We start from the raw sequence: 12,420 nt of genomic DNA on the forward strand, positions 1-12,420 counted from the left end.
GGTGCTCTTACTGCTTTTTCAATTATGATTTTTGGTCTTGATTTACTAATATATTATTTATGTGTTTTTAAAGTTTACAAATCTTAAGTACTCCAGAGTTGAAATTGATGAAGTGCGGTTCGAGTGGGTTGAATGAATGCTAGATTACATTTGAGTAGGAAAGGTATTTGATTTTTGAAAACTTTGGATGATGCATGCATTTGCATGGAATGTAAATTACGAATATTACCTTGATGTGTACAATATCTATTACCTTTTGATGTTGTAAAAAGAATATTTGTGTATTTTATGGATACTGTTGTAAGAAGAATATTTATGTAATTTGTGAATATTTGTGTATTTTATGGATACTGTTGGAAGAAGAATATTTGTGTAATTTGTGAATATTTGTGTATTTTTTTGGTTATTGTCGGTTTTTCACTGTTTCGGAAATCAAATTTATGCTGTTAAAAAATACTGATAATACATCGGTTTTCCACCGCTGCAAAACCGGTGTTATTAACTAATATTACATCGGTTGTATACCGCTGCCAAAACTGGTGCTATTAGCATATAATATTACATCGGTTTTACACCGTTGATGAAACGGTGTCGTTAAGTGATACTACACCGGTTAATAACCGATTCGAACACCGATGTCGTTAAGTGATACTACTCCGGTTTTAACCCGATGTCTAAAATGGCAGACCTTTTACATCGCCTTCATAGACATTGGTCGAAAATGTAATAGACACCGGTGGAAAACCGATGTCTATGAGGGTTTTTGTTATAGTGGATGCACCTCCAAGACCTCCTTCCATTGTAATTAAAAATTGGAAACGAAAGTGCATAAAAATGGAGATGAAAATGTATAGAGAATGTAAAATTGAGATTAAAAGTAGAGAAGATGCGTGTGAAAATGATGAAATGAACTTTCTATTTATAGAGTTTAGATAGTAACGGACACTAAAGAATAGTCTTTAATCAAAAAGTGGTCAAATAATCTTAACAGTTGAAAAATACTCCAACCCCCTTCCCAACGTCTAGGAACCACCAGTCCAACGGGCAATAAATAAATAAAATTGGGGTGAACCGGCGGGAAGAACCGGTGGTTAACCAGCGGTCCACCTGTTTTTGAGCCTTGAATGTTGACCCAGTTATAAGCCCGAATTGGGTCCCGGACCCAAATCAGGGCCGGATCTACTTTCCACCAAAACTTGTTAACTTCATCCTACAAGTTGAATTCTCATTTTGTTTACCATCAACATAATTTGATGATATCAACATAGCACTTATGTGTCATTAGTTGATTTCCCTTGACTTCGCCAACCTGATTATCCATGAAAAATTTGATCTTTTGGCAAAAAGTTGAGACAACCGCCCGAAACTCATTTAAGTCCAGTCGACCTAATATTATATTATATGTTGAGGGTGCGCCCACCACTATGAAGGCCTATCGACGTGCCCTCATTAGGGGCTCCTCCCCTAAGAATATGGTCAGCTTAATTTGATTGAGCGGCTGAATATCGTTGCTCATGAATCCATACGAAGGTGTCATCATGTGTTGAAGCTTGCTCATCAATCTACAGTTGCTCAAACGCCTTCTTGAAGATAATTTTGATAGAGCTACATATGTCAATATAAGTTCGATGTATGTTATAATTGGCTATAGCAACCTTAATAATCAAAACATCATTGTGGAGTACTTTCACCCCCTATAAATTCTTGGGCCCGAAACTAATCTCGGCCCCTTTTTCCTACTCTTGGCTATAGCCAATAGAGTGGATCTTCAATCGACGAGCGTACGATTTTCTGACCCGGTTGGAGTCTCCATCGGTTGGGCCTCCTGCAATCATCCCAATATCCCCCCTATTGGTGTAGAAAGCACCAGATGATCGGACTCAAGTTCTTATTATGGAAAAGGGTTCAAAGTTAAGGTTTCTTATTGTTTTAATTAGTTGAACTGAGTGTACAAGAAAGTCCTAAGTGATCTTAGGAAAAAGAAAGTCCTATTTGAGACTAGGCAGTTGGAAAGTCATAGTTGTGGTTAAGAAATGAAGACCTAATCCTGGGGGCTGGACAAAGTCTTGGCGGGTCTAGGACGTTAAGCGAAATCCTAGGGTCGAGGACGCTAGGTGTAAGTCCCAAGGGTCACGGACACTAGGCGGAAGACTGGACGAGTCAGGGATCAAAAATCCAGCATGAAGTTTTGATGTCTCAGATGCTGAGCAAAAGTCCAGACGGTCTGGAGGACAGGTCTGACAAAAGGTAAATTCTCCTGAGAGGAGTACGTGAGGATGTGTTCCCGTTGAGGGAACAATATGTGTCAGTTCGACCTAGGATTTTCTGGAAATCCGAAAGTCAGAATCGAACAGTCCAAAGACTGTCAAACATTTTATTACCATATTATTTTATTGTGCTAAACTTTGTTTTACAGGATATATTTGGTATTTGGACTAACCTGCCTTGCAAGAAGTAAGAAGCACAAAAGTAAAACTCGAATGATCAGTGTTGGAAGGTGCCTTCTATATGTCTGAAGGTGCCTTCGATGAACAGTGTTGGAGGTGCCTTCCATATGGCTAAAGGTGCCTTTAGCTGGATCAATTTCGCAGATTGCGGAAGTTATCAAGTCTGAGAGTTTGGGGATAAATTCTACAGCTGGAGGCACCTTCCATGTTATTGAAGGCGCCTTCAGCACTCTATGAAAGAAGTCTTCGAGCAAGACATTCAACATAACTCATCTTCAAGATCCTTCTCGTGCGTACTGCTCCAAAGACAATCCATGAAGCCGTAATGCTGCTCTAAAGATCAAAAGCTCTATTTTTAGAATTCTAAGTTTTTGGTATACTTTCAATTATTGTAATTAAATTATTACACTTGTAATTCTCTAGATTGATAGTGAATTTCTAAAGTAAACACTCAATGAGTATTGGCCTTAGAATAGGAGTTGTCACAGATTTCGAACCAAGTAAAACTCGATTGTGTTAGCTTGGTTATTTTTGACTTTCTTTCTTTACTTCTTTTCTACTGCACAAACTCTTACGTGAATGTTTTTTGAAAAGTGTGAAGAAGCCACGAGCTCTATTCACCCCCTTCCCTGTAGTGCTTTTGATCCAACACCCTCAAGCTGTATTATGGCAGTTTTCCTCTTGCTGCATTGAGGGATGCTTCTGTTCAACCCGGGTGGGGGCTTGAGCCAGGTTATCTTGCTACTACATCATTCATCGGCGCTGCTCAGTGCCTTGGTAGGCTCTTCCGGGTGGTCTGTTCGGTCATTGGTAGAGATGGTGATTGGGAGACGACGAATGTTGGTGGAACCATTGGTTAGGCGCTAGACACTTCTCTTGATTGTAATGGTAATAGTCTTGAGAATTGTGCATCTCAGATCGATGGTAGGTATAGAACTTTGGAGCTCATCTGGGGGGGTTCAAGAAATTGCGTCTGCCTAGCCCCCACTGTTGTACAGTGTGGGGTTGCGGTTCAGGGATAGGTAGTGGAGGGCCCGCTCAAGGTCCTTTGTGAGGAAGAGTTGGAGGTGGTGCTCGACGCTCTAGAGCCGAGACTACAGCGAGTGGGTCGACCTCCTTCTTCTATATTAATATATTTGGTCTCCTGGTCAAGTAAATGATTGAAGCCCCTTGGAGGCTTCTTAATAAGGGAGCGGAAAACTCACTATCTGTGAGCCCTTGAGAGAAGACGCTCACTAGAATCTCTTGGTAGCTGAATGAACATCCATGGCCACCTGATCAAAATTTTTGATGTAGGCCCTCAGTGTCTCCTTGGACCCTTTGTTTGAGGGACAATAAACTCAACATAGTTTTGTGGTACCTGCGACTATTGTCAAATTGGTGAAGGAAAGGATTGTAGAAATCCTTTAAGCAGTAGATGGACTCAGCAGAAAATCGGTTGAACTGTCTTTGTGCCAAGCTAGAGAGCGTAGTGAGAAACATTCGATATTTTATGTCATCTATATATTGGTGAAGGATGACTGTGTTTTTGAACTTAAGGAGGTGGTCTTCTAGGTTGGTTGCCCCTCCATATTCCTTTATTGTCGGAGGTCAGAAGTGGCTCGGCCACTTGTCTTCCAAGATTTCATGAGAGAACGACATGCTTATTTGCTAAGGGGACCCACTGACCATTGGAGCTTTTCCCTTGTGCAGATCTCGCTTCAGTGCATCTCTATAAGATGATACTTGGGACCTTTCTTCTCAGCTTATCTCCTTGAGAGGAGTGCAAAATAATACCCGGTGATAGGCAATTGGGGGTGGTGGCACAGGTGGCAGGTTAACTGCCCGCGCAGGCACTTGCATGAAACCAGTTAGGGGAGGAGCCGATTGAAACCTAGTTGGCCCCTCCACCCATGTCCTTGGATCGACATGTGGCCCTATCACTATAGGGTCAGGTTGTTTAACAAGGGGCATTCCGCTGCCGCTTGTTGTTGTGCCAATTTCTGTGCTCGTGCAACCATGAGTAACTCAAAATCTTCCTGGGATAAAGTGATGGTTGTGAGTAATCCAACTTCTTCTATCTCTTTGTTTCAGATTTAGACGAAAGTTCCCACAACGACGCTAAATTTGATCATATCTGAAAGCCATGGAGATGGTGTGCTGGGTATGTGGCTTTGTTGTTGACTGAGAGAAGACTTCGAACTAGAGAGAAAAGAGCTCATTCTTCTTCTCTACACACACCAGAGAGAGAAGGGAATGTTAGAATGAGAACCAGGGAAGGGGTCCCTGGCATAGGCCCTTGGACTCTTAAGTCAGTATGGTGACCGAGCGAAAGATGCAGAAGAACAATATATAGGTCCTAGGTCGGCTTCAAGAGGGGATGAATTGCTCTGAAAAAGCAAAAAGACCTTTCTTGAAACTTACATCTTGATTAAGACAACCACTTTATTAGAATAAACTAAAATGTATAAATTAAAAAAGACTACTAATTTTTACTTGGTTACAATCAAGAAAGTTGTTAATCCAAGATGTTGAAAGCACTAATCAAATTCTCCTTTCGTCGTAGGCAGAGAAGCCTCTTACAAGCATTGGAAGCAGAGAACTTAAAATCAGAAATGTAGTTCGAAGTACAGAAAGTGTTGTGCTGAACTACTAATACCATGACTCTATTTATAATCTGTTGGTTGATTCTGACCATTTATTAACGTGGCAACTCCGGGCGTCTAGAAGGGCTCCAGGCACCTGGGTGTGGATAACACATTATCCACACCGCAATGGCTTGCGTTGGATAAAAGTTATCTGGTCTAGGGGCTTGGAACAACTCCGGGCGCTCGGATCGCCTTCGGTAAGGGCACATCGAAGAGGCACCCTGGGCTGCCCAGGGCAGTTTGAGCGCCTAGACAGTTAACTTCTTATTGACTGTCCGGTTTCTCATTTGTTCACTTCAGTGATTTCGGCCATCCAGAATAGAGCTCATCCGAATCCATTTTCTCTCCTTTTCCTTGAGCAAGCTTTCGCTCCGACTTCTCGTCCCTTGGAAATGTTGTTCGCCTCCTTCTCATATGCCAACGTACTCTTCTACAGGAGCTCATCCCTCTGACGCACCAAGCCCATCAACTCTCTCCCATGCCGTCCTTCTCGCTAGATGCATCTTTCGTTCGACTTTCTGTGCTCCTAAGTTTCTGCACACTTAGACACAAGACATTAAGCACACACAAAACCTAACTTAACTCTGTTGACTACATCAAAACTACCTTGGGGTACCTACCCAATAGTTGTGTGATGTCAAGTTTGTAAAAATGTATTGCCTAAGTAAAAAAGTGAGTATACATCACCACCGAAGAGAACCCTCTTTTTATATCATCTCTCATAATCTCTGCAATAATGAGGCAAAAGGGAAAATTTGGTGTTAGAATATGTCTGATGATGGAAGATGTACAACATGAAAGATGTGTAGTCATCCTTCGAGAAATCTTCCATTACCGATATAATCCTGTCCGAAAGCGGAGAAGATGGTTGGTTGTGGATGTGGCTCTGCAGTTAATTAGACGAAGACTCCACGCAATCCTGCAAGACAAGGAGCGTTAGTGCTTGACCACGAAGGGGCTCCAAGCGTTGGCCCTCCGATGCTCAATTCAATCCCGACATAGTAAAAAATAGTAGCGAACAGTAGCATAAATTGTGTTGAAGAGCAAAGTAACACATACCTCCACTTGTAGATGGAAACCCCTTTTATAGTATCACTGTAGTGTCTGTGTATGCATCTCAAAGTGCATGCATATTTTCCAAAGTGACCTAGGAAAAGAAAAGTCAAAAAGTATCCTTGACACATTTTCTTAAGCGAGTATACAACTATCTGATGTGATAGGTTGGAAGCTTCTAAAATACAATTTGTCTGCTGGACATGCTTTGTTATTAGCAGCGCAATACTCCAAAAGGGTATGATAAGATATGCAAGTGGGTCCCTCTGTAGGTTGACTAGAGGTCGCTCAGTCGGAACATCCCAGCTCAGTTGTACTAAATAAAGCTGTCTTCCCTCACTCGACTTGCCTATTGTCGGCAAGTTGCCTTTCATTCGACCGACCATGATGTCCAATTGGCTGAGACGGTGGCCAGGGGATTTATTTTTGTCTCTAACCTCCAGCCGTAGGTTTCCAGAGATGGCTCTTCAAACATGCCATTTGTCCCGCATTGCTCTTCCGCTCGGACTGTATAGGTTGTTCGTCAAGCCTTGCTGCCCCGTTCAGTCGGCTTCGCCTAATCTACAAATCGTGTCTCTTTGACTTTGACCTCCACATCAGCCGTTCTTCCCTACTTTGACCCATCTTCAGTGGAGCCCCTCTTCATCACTGCATCATAAGTATTCCCCTCAAGTCTAGTTGAAGGAGGTTGTAAGTCTGACTGACTGGACAATTAGTATGTTCTACAACCCGTCTCCCCAATCAGGTGTTCTAGGGTTTAAAGCCACAGTTTAGCTACGAGAATCTTTCTTCTATTCTAGAAGTGGGCTTCCTCTTGACCGGACATGATAGGGTTTAAAGTCGTCGCTCGGGTATTTCTATTCCAAGGTTGATGCCGCTCGGACCCATTATTGATGACACTTAGCCAATTTGGTTGACTTCTCTTTGATCTCTCCTCCTAGCGACGACCCCCACTTAGTGCCTTTTAATTACCACTGACATCACCATAATTTCTCGACAACCATTCAAATCTCTAATCATTAATGCAAAGTACGCTTGGTCATGCTTTTTAATCATGCGTTATCCTTCTTTATTAATGCCACTAGTAATCAAATGCTATGTGTCGCTTTCCTCTACCGCCACATGTGTGATGTGATAAGCGACTGTTGAGATCTGATGTGATGATTGCCTTTTTAAATTCAACGTCCCATATTAAATCTCATTTTCCAAAACCCTTGATCGCACTGCCTGAGGCAGTCGTGGATAGGATTTTTAAGCCTGTAATTTCCTTTCCCACGACCTCTCATCTTCATTCTTCGTCTTCCTCTCTTCTCCTTCTTGCTCCTGCTTCATCGCCGACGATTTTTCTTTAGTAAGCTCTCTCTCTTTTCTTCCTTTTGGTTTTGACTTCTTCCTCCTATTCATGGCCCACTCTCCTTCTCCACCCCCAGCTGTCCCCGGGCTGTGGTATACCTCCACTGAATTCAACTTCAATGGTGATGAGGTCAACTAAATGAAGATGACCTACCACATCCCTCATGATTACAACATCATCATTCCCTCTGCCTATGCTCACCCCCATACACCCCGGACGACTTTCTTCCTTTTTTCAAAGACTAATTCTACGTTGGCCTGCGCTTTCCCATTCACCCATTTTTCTCTAACGTTTGTAAATACTTCCACATTCCATTGTATCAGCTAGTACTCAACTCCTTTAGATTATTGTGCAGGGTTGTTATACTATTCTGCCTACACAGAATTCCCCTTTTACCCCGATTTTTCCACTACTTTTGTTATCCGAAGTTGTCCAAGTCGGACACTTTTCTCTTCCAAGCCCGAGTTGGCACTATTTACTTTGACAAGACATTCTCATCTATTAAAGGATGGAAGAACCATTACTTTTACATTTGACTTCCCGATTAGCTCGCTTTCCTAACAGGGTAACAAATGGAGCTGTCAAAATCCCTAGCGCTGGGAAAATACCATTGGGAGCAGTCCTACCTCCAAGCAGTCACTCATCTAGCCGGTCAGAAGTACCACATCCATAAGCTATTGCTGGAGGGTTTTCTCTAGATGTTTTGGTTGAGTCCTGTCTGTAGGTGCAGCGGAGGCCGGCAAGAGGGGGGTGAATTGATGAAAACAAAAATAAACTATAGCCTCCTCGTGCTTTCAACTCAATTAGTGCAATAGTAAATAAAGCAGTAAAGTAATTAAAACAGTAAATAGAAAAGAAACAGGAATTTAACCTGGTTACAACCAAGGAGGTTGTTAATCCAGGGCAATGAGAAGCCACTAAAAAGAATCTCCTTTACTGAAGGCGGAGAAGCCTTTTACACTTTGGAAGCTTAGAACTATTGTTAGAAATGACTACACAATTGATTGCTTGAGTTGTTATGAATTCCTAGCTCCAGGGGCCTTTAAATAGCCTCTGGAAATCTGATCTCGAAGGTCCAAGGCGCCTCCAATAGGGGTCCAAGGTGCCTCCAAGGGTTCAACGGATAAAACTTTATACGCTGCGCGAACGGTCTGTTTGACCAGGCTTAAGGCGCCTTCATCAGCCTTGAAGGCGCCTTGAGCTGTTTACCCAGCTCAGCTTCTTTTGCGTTGGCTTTCTTCAGCTTCCGACGCTCCGTTCTTTTGGGTGATTTCGGCCAACCGAAATAGGGCTCACTCGAACCCAATTTCCGGCCTTCTCCTTGAGCAGTCTTCCTCCCCGGCTTAACGTCCCTCGAACGTCGTGCACGTTCTTCTCGCCCACCGGTGTACTCTTCCGGACGCACCGAGCCCGTCGGCTCCCTTCCCGTGTCGTCCTTCTCGCTAGCTGCATCTTCCGCTCGACTTCCTGCGCTCCTAAGTTCCGACACACTTAGACACAGGGATCAAACACAAAGCAGGACCTAACCAACTTGATTGATCACATCAAAACTACCACGGGGTCCTACACTGTCCAAACATGGCTACTTGGCACCTTAGGTAAGTCATTTCTCTATCTGTCGCTTTTGAGTCTAACTGATTTCTTTTCCTTTTTTATAGCTCAAATTATGCTCAAATCATTGTTGAGCGGCACCAACAAATTAACAAATGCAAAGATCGGGGGGGGGAGTGGGGGGCTGCTAAGCTAGAGAGGAGAAGCAAGCTAAGTGACAACTAGAGACATCGTGACTACCATAGGTGAGCTTCCACCCACCCGCCCTCCATGGTCCCAGTGGCAGTCCCTTCGAGTTAATTACCTCTAGCGAGTTAGAATTTGAGGGATGTCCTAAGGCAATTACCTTACATTTTTTTTCTATTTATTTGATAACTATAGATTCATTATTTGAGTGCATATTATATGTTTGATTGTCTTAAACTCATTTACTGAATATCCGTAATATAATTCATAGTATGAGAGAATTTGTGATTGGATCACAACTAGTGATTATTTCTACACGTGTAATTATGAATATATTAAAATTTTCCTAGTCGTCGAATTGATATATTCAGACACCAAGCAGTTGTTTTCTCACTGGCTAGAGACATTGGGATGTCAAGAGTTAAATATGGATGCTGGTTATGGTACTAGTTCATTGGAGTGACTCGCTATAAGACTTCATATGATTCTCTACATATATATAGATATTTCTATGAAGTTCTTATTGCAGCACGAGTGCAAGTTTCCTTCGACTTGAGGTATACATGTCATCTTGGTCATAGAGACTTATACTTTGATATTTTAAGCAAACATCTCATTGAGGCATGGACCCAGGATGATTGGGTATAAGTTGAAGTGCCCAAAGATATTTGGATAGCCCACAGAGGCTTCACCGCTTCTTGCGAGGAGACGTATATCCTATCACCACTCGTTAGGATTATTACTCAAAATTTTTGGCCAAAACATCACATGTTAAGAGTGCGAGACTCTTGTACACATGTGCGAGTAATTTGAATCCATAGAACGAGGAAGTATTACTTAGGCTAGGCGTGATGTAATCAGCCTAGTGGGGATAAGACACATAGACCATGTCCTGAACCACGTGGGTATAAGATGAGTGAAAGGAATGAGGCACAACTCACTGTAACTATTGAAGGATTTATAATTAATTCTAAGATCAACTATGATTTTCTGGCTAATTAGGGATCATGATGTACTACTAGGTGCCACTCATTTTCATTCTATAATTAAGTAGTTAATTATGGATGGCCAGGATAAACCAGGAACCTATTAGGTCAACACACTAACGAGTCTCTAAAAGACGTAAAACAAGTTAAAGAATAGAATTCTTAGATCAAGAGATAAATGTTTGGTTTGACCATACATAAGACAAATATAGAAATATTTGTCGTAATAGAAGCACGGATGAGCCACATCTCTTATGGAAGAATTGGATCATATTTGGTTTAATCATGAATTAGTTATGAACCAATTCAGTTTAGTTGCGAACCAAATCAAGGGGTTAATGAGCTAATTTTTTATTAAGGGATAATGGATTGGATTTGGGCTTTCTAATTCAACTCATTAATGAGGGTTATATATTGATATGGTTGAGAGAAGATTATACACATGAAATCATTTATTGGCTTGTAAGGATTTTGGAAAACTTTAACCCATTTTCTCTTCTTCTCTCCCTCTCCACTCTCTCTTTGTCGCCACCAACAGGGGGAAGCCCTTCCCCTTGTTGTTGTGACCACCACAAGGAAGAAATCTCTTCTTTGCGTGCTTCTCTTCCTCTTCCTCTTCCCCTTCCTCTTGATCCCTCTTCTTCGTTCGTAGCTAGTAACTTCTGAAGGAGAGGCTTGTACTCAAGGAGTTGTCTTGAGGAGCTCGGCGTGGATACGATTAGAGGCGAGGTTCGACAACGTTGCTACGGTTGATGCCATTCTCGTTACAGGTCATCCGTAAGGTACACCTAGAGTAAATTTACTTTCTATAAAAATTTAATTATGCGATCATGTTTATCATGTTGTATCCTTGTATGCGTGTGGTGCGTGTGATGTAATAATTTAAGAATTATTATTATTTTATTTTTCACTGCGCATATTTACGAAATGTGTTTTAGCACACACCGCATCAGACATATCCCAACAGTGGTATTAGCGCCAAATTGTGCTTCAACATGATCGTAAAATTATTTTATTGTTTATAATTTGTGTTCTAATTAATTTTGGAATTTTTGTAGAATTATTAAAAAATTTCTATTTTTGGAAAGTTTCCTAAATTGTTAGGAAATTTTATTTTTTTGAAAGTTTATGATATAATTTTAGAAAATTAAATTTAGAAATATTCTGTTAATTTAGAAATTATCATTTTTAAAAATTTCTAAAATTTTAATAAATATTCTATTTTTAGAAAATTTCCTATTTTGTTAAGTAATAGTAAATATGGAAAGATTCTGAAATTTTTTAAAAAATTCTGATATGAGATATTCTAAATTAAATTGTCGAATTAATCTCTTCTAGAATTTTCAGATTTATTAAAACATTCTATTTTTAGAAAGTTTCCTAAATTGTTAGGAAATACTAAATTTGAAAAGATTTAAAAATCATGAAAATCCAGATGTGAGATATTCTAAATTTAATTATAGAATTAATATTTCCTGAAAATTTTAGATTTATTAAAATATTCTATTTTTAGAAAGTTTCCTAAATTTTGAGGAAATTCTAAATTTAGACAGATTTGAAAAATCATAAAAAATCAAGATTTGAATTATTATTTAATAAATTAAGAAATATTAATTATTTATTTCTTAAATAGTTAGGAAATTAATTTGAAAATTTGTTTCCAAAATAATTAAATATTCTTGATTTATAGGATATGTTTATTAAATTTAGAAATTAGTTTCCTAATTTGATTCAATAAATTTTGATTTATTAAAATTAGATTTATAACATATTTTTATTTCTAAAATAGAATTATAACATATGTAAATTTATGCTATAAACATACCATATTATATGTCATCTAGATGCATTAATTATGACATAATTAGATTTTGTCATGCGTATGATGTGATTAGATCTTACCATATGTATGATGTGTCATGCTATGTCATGCATGTGATGTGTCATGCCATCATTTATGTCATGCGTGCGATGTGCCATGTCATCATTTATACCATGCGTGTAATGCCATGTAGATAAAATTTTACATGATGTAGATGAGACATAAATCCCTTACTCAATATTAAAACCTACACCTTTCATTAATATGGTAAGAACCAGAGTTTAAAATCTTGTTTGAGTTGTTGGCCAAAGTCAAGCTCAACTTGAAATTAAACATGTTCAAACTATAGAGATGCAATCTCATGATTAACGGGTTGGTTTTATATTTGAAACGT

The sequence above is a fragment of the Zingiber officinale genome, chromosome 3A, assembly GCF_018446385.1.
Source record: "Zingiber officinale cultivar Zhangliang chromosome 3A, Zo_v1.1, whole genome shotgun sequence".
Classification (NCBI taxonomy): Eukaryota; Viridiplantae; Streptophyta; class Magnoliopsida; order Zingiberales; family Zingiberaceae; genus Zingiber; species Zingiber officinale.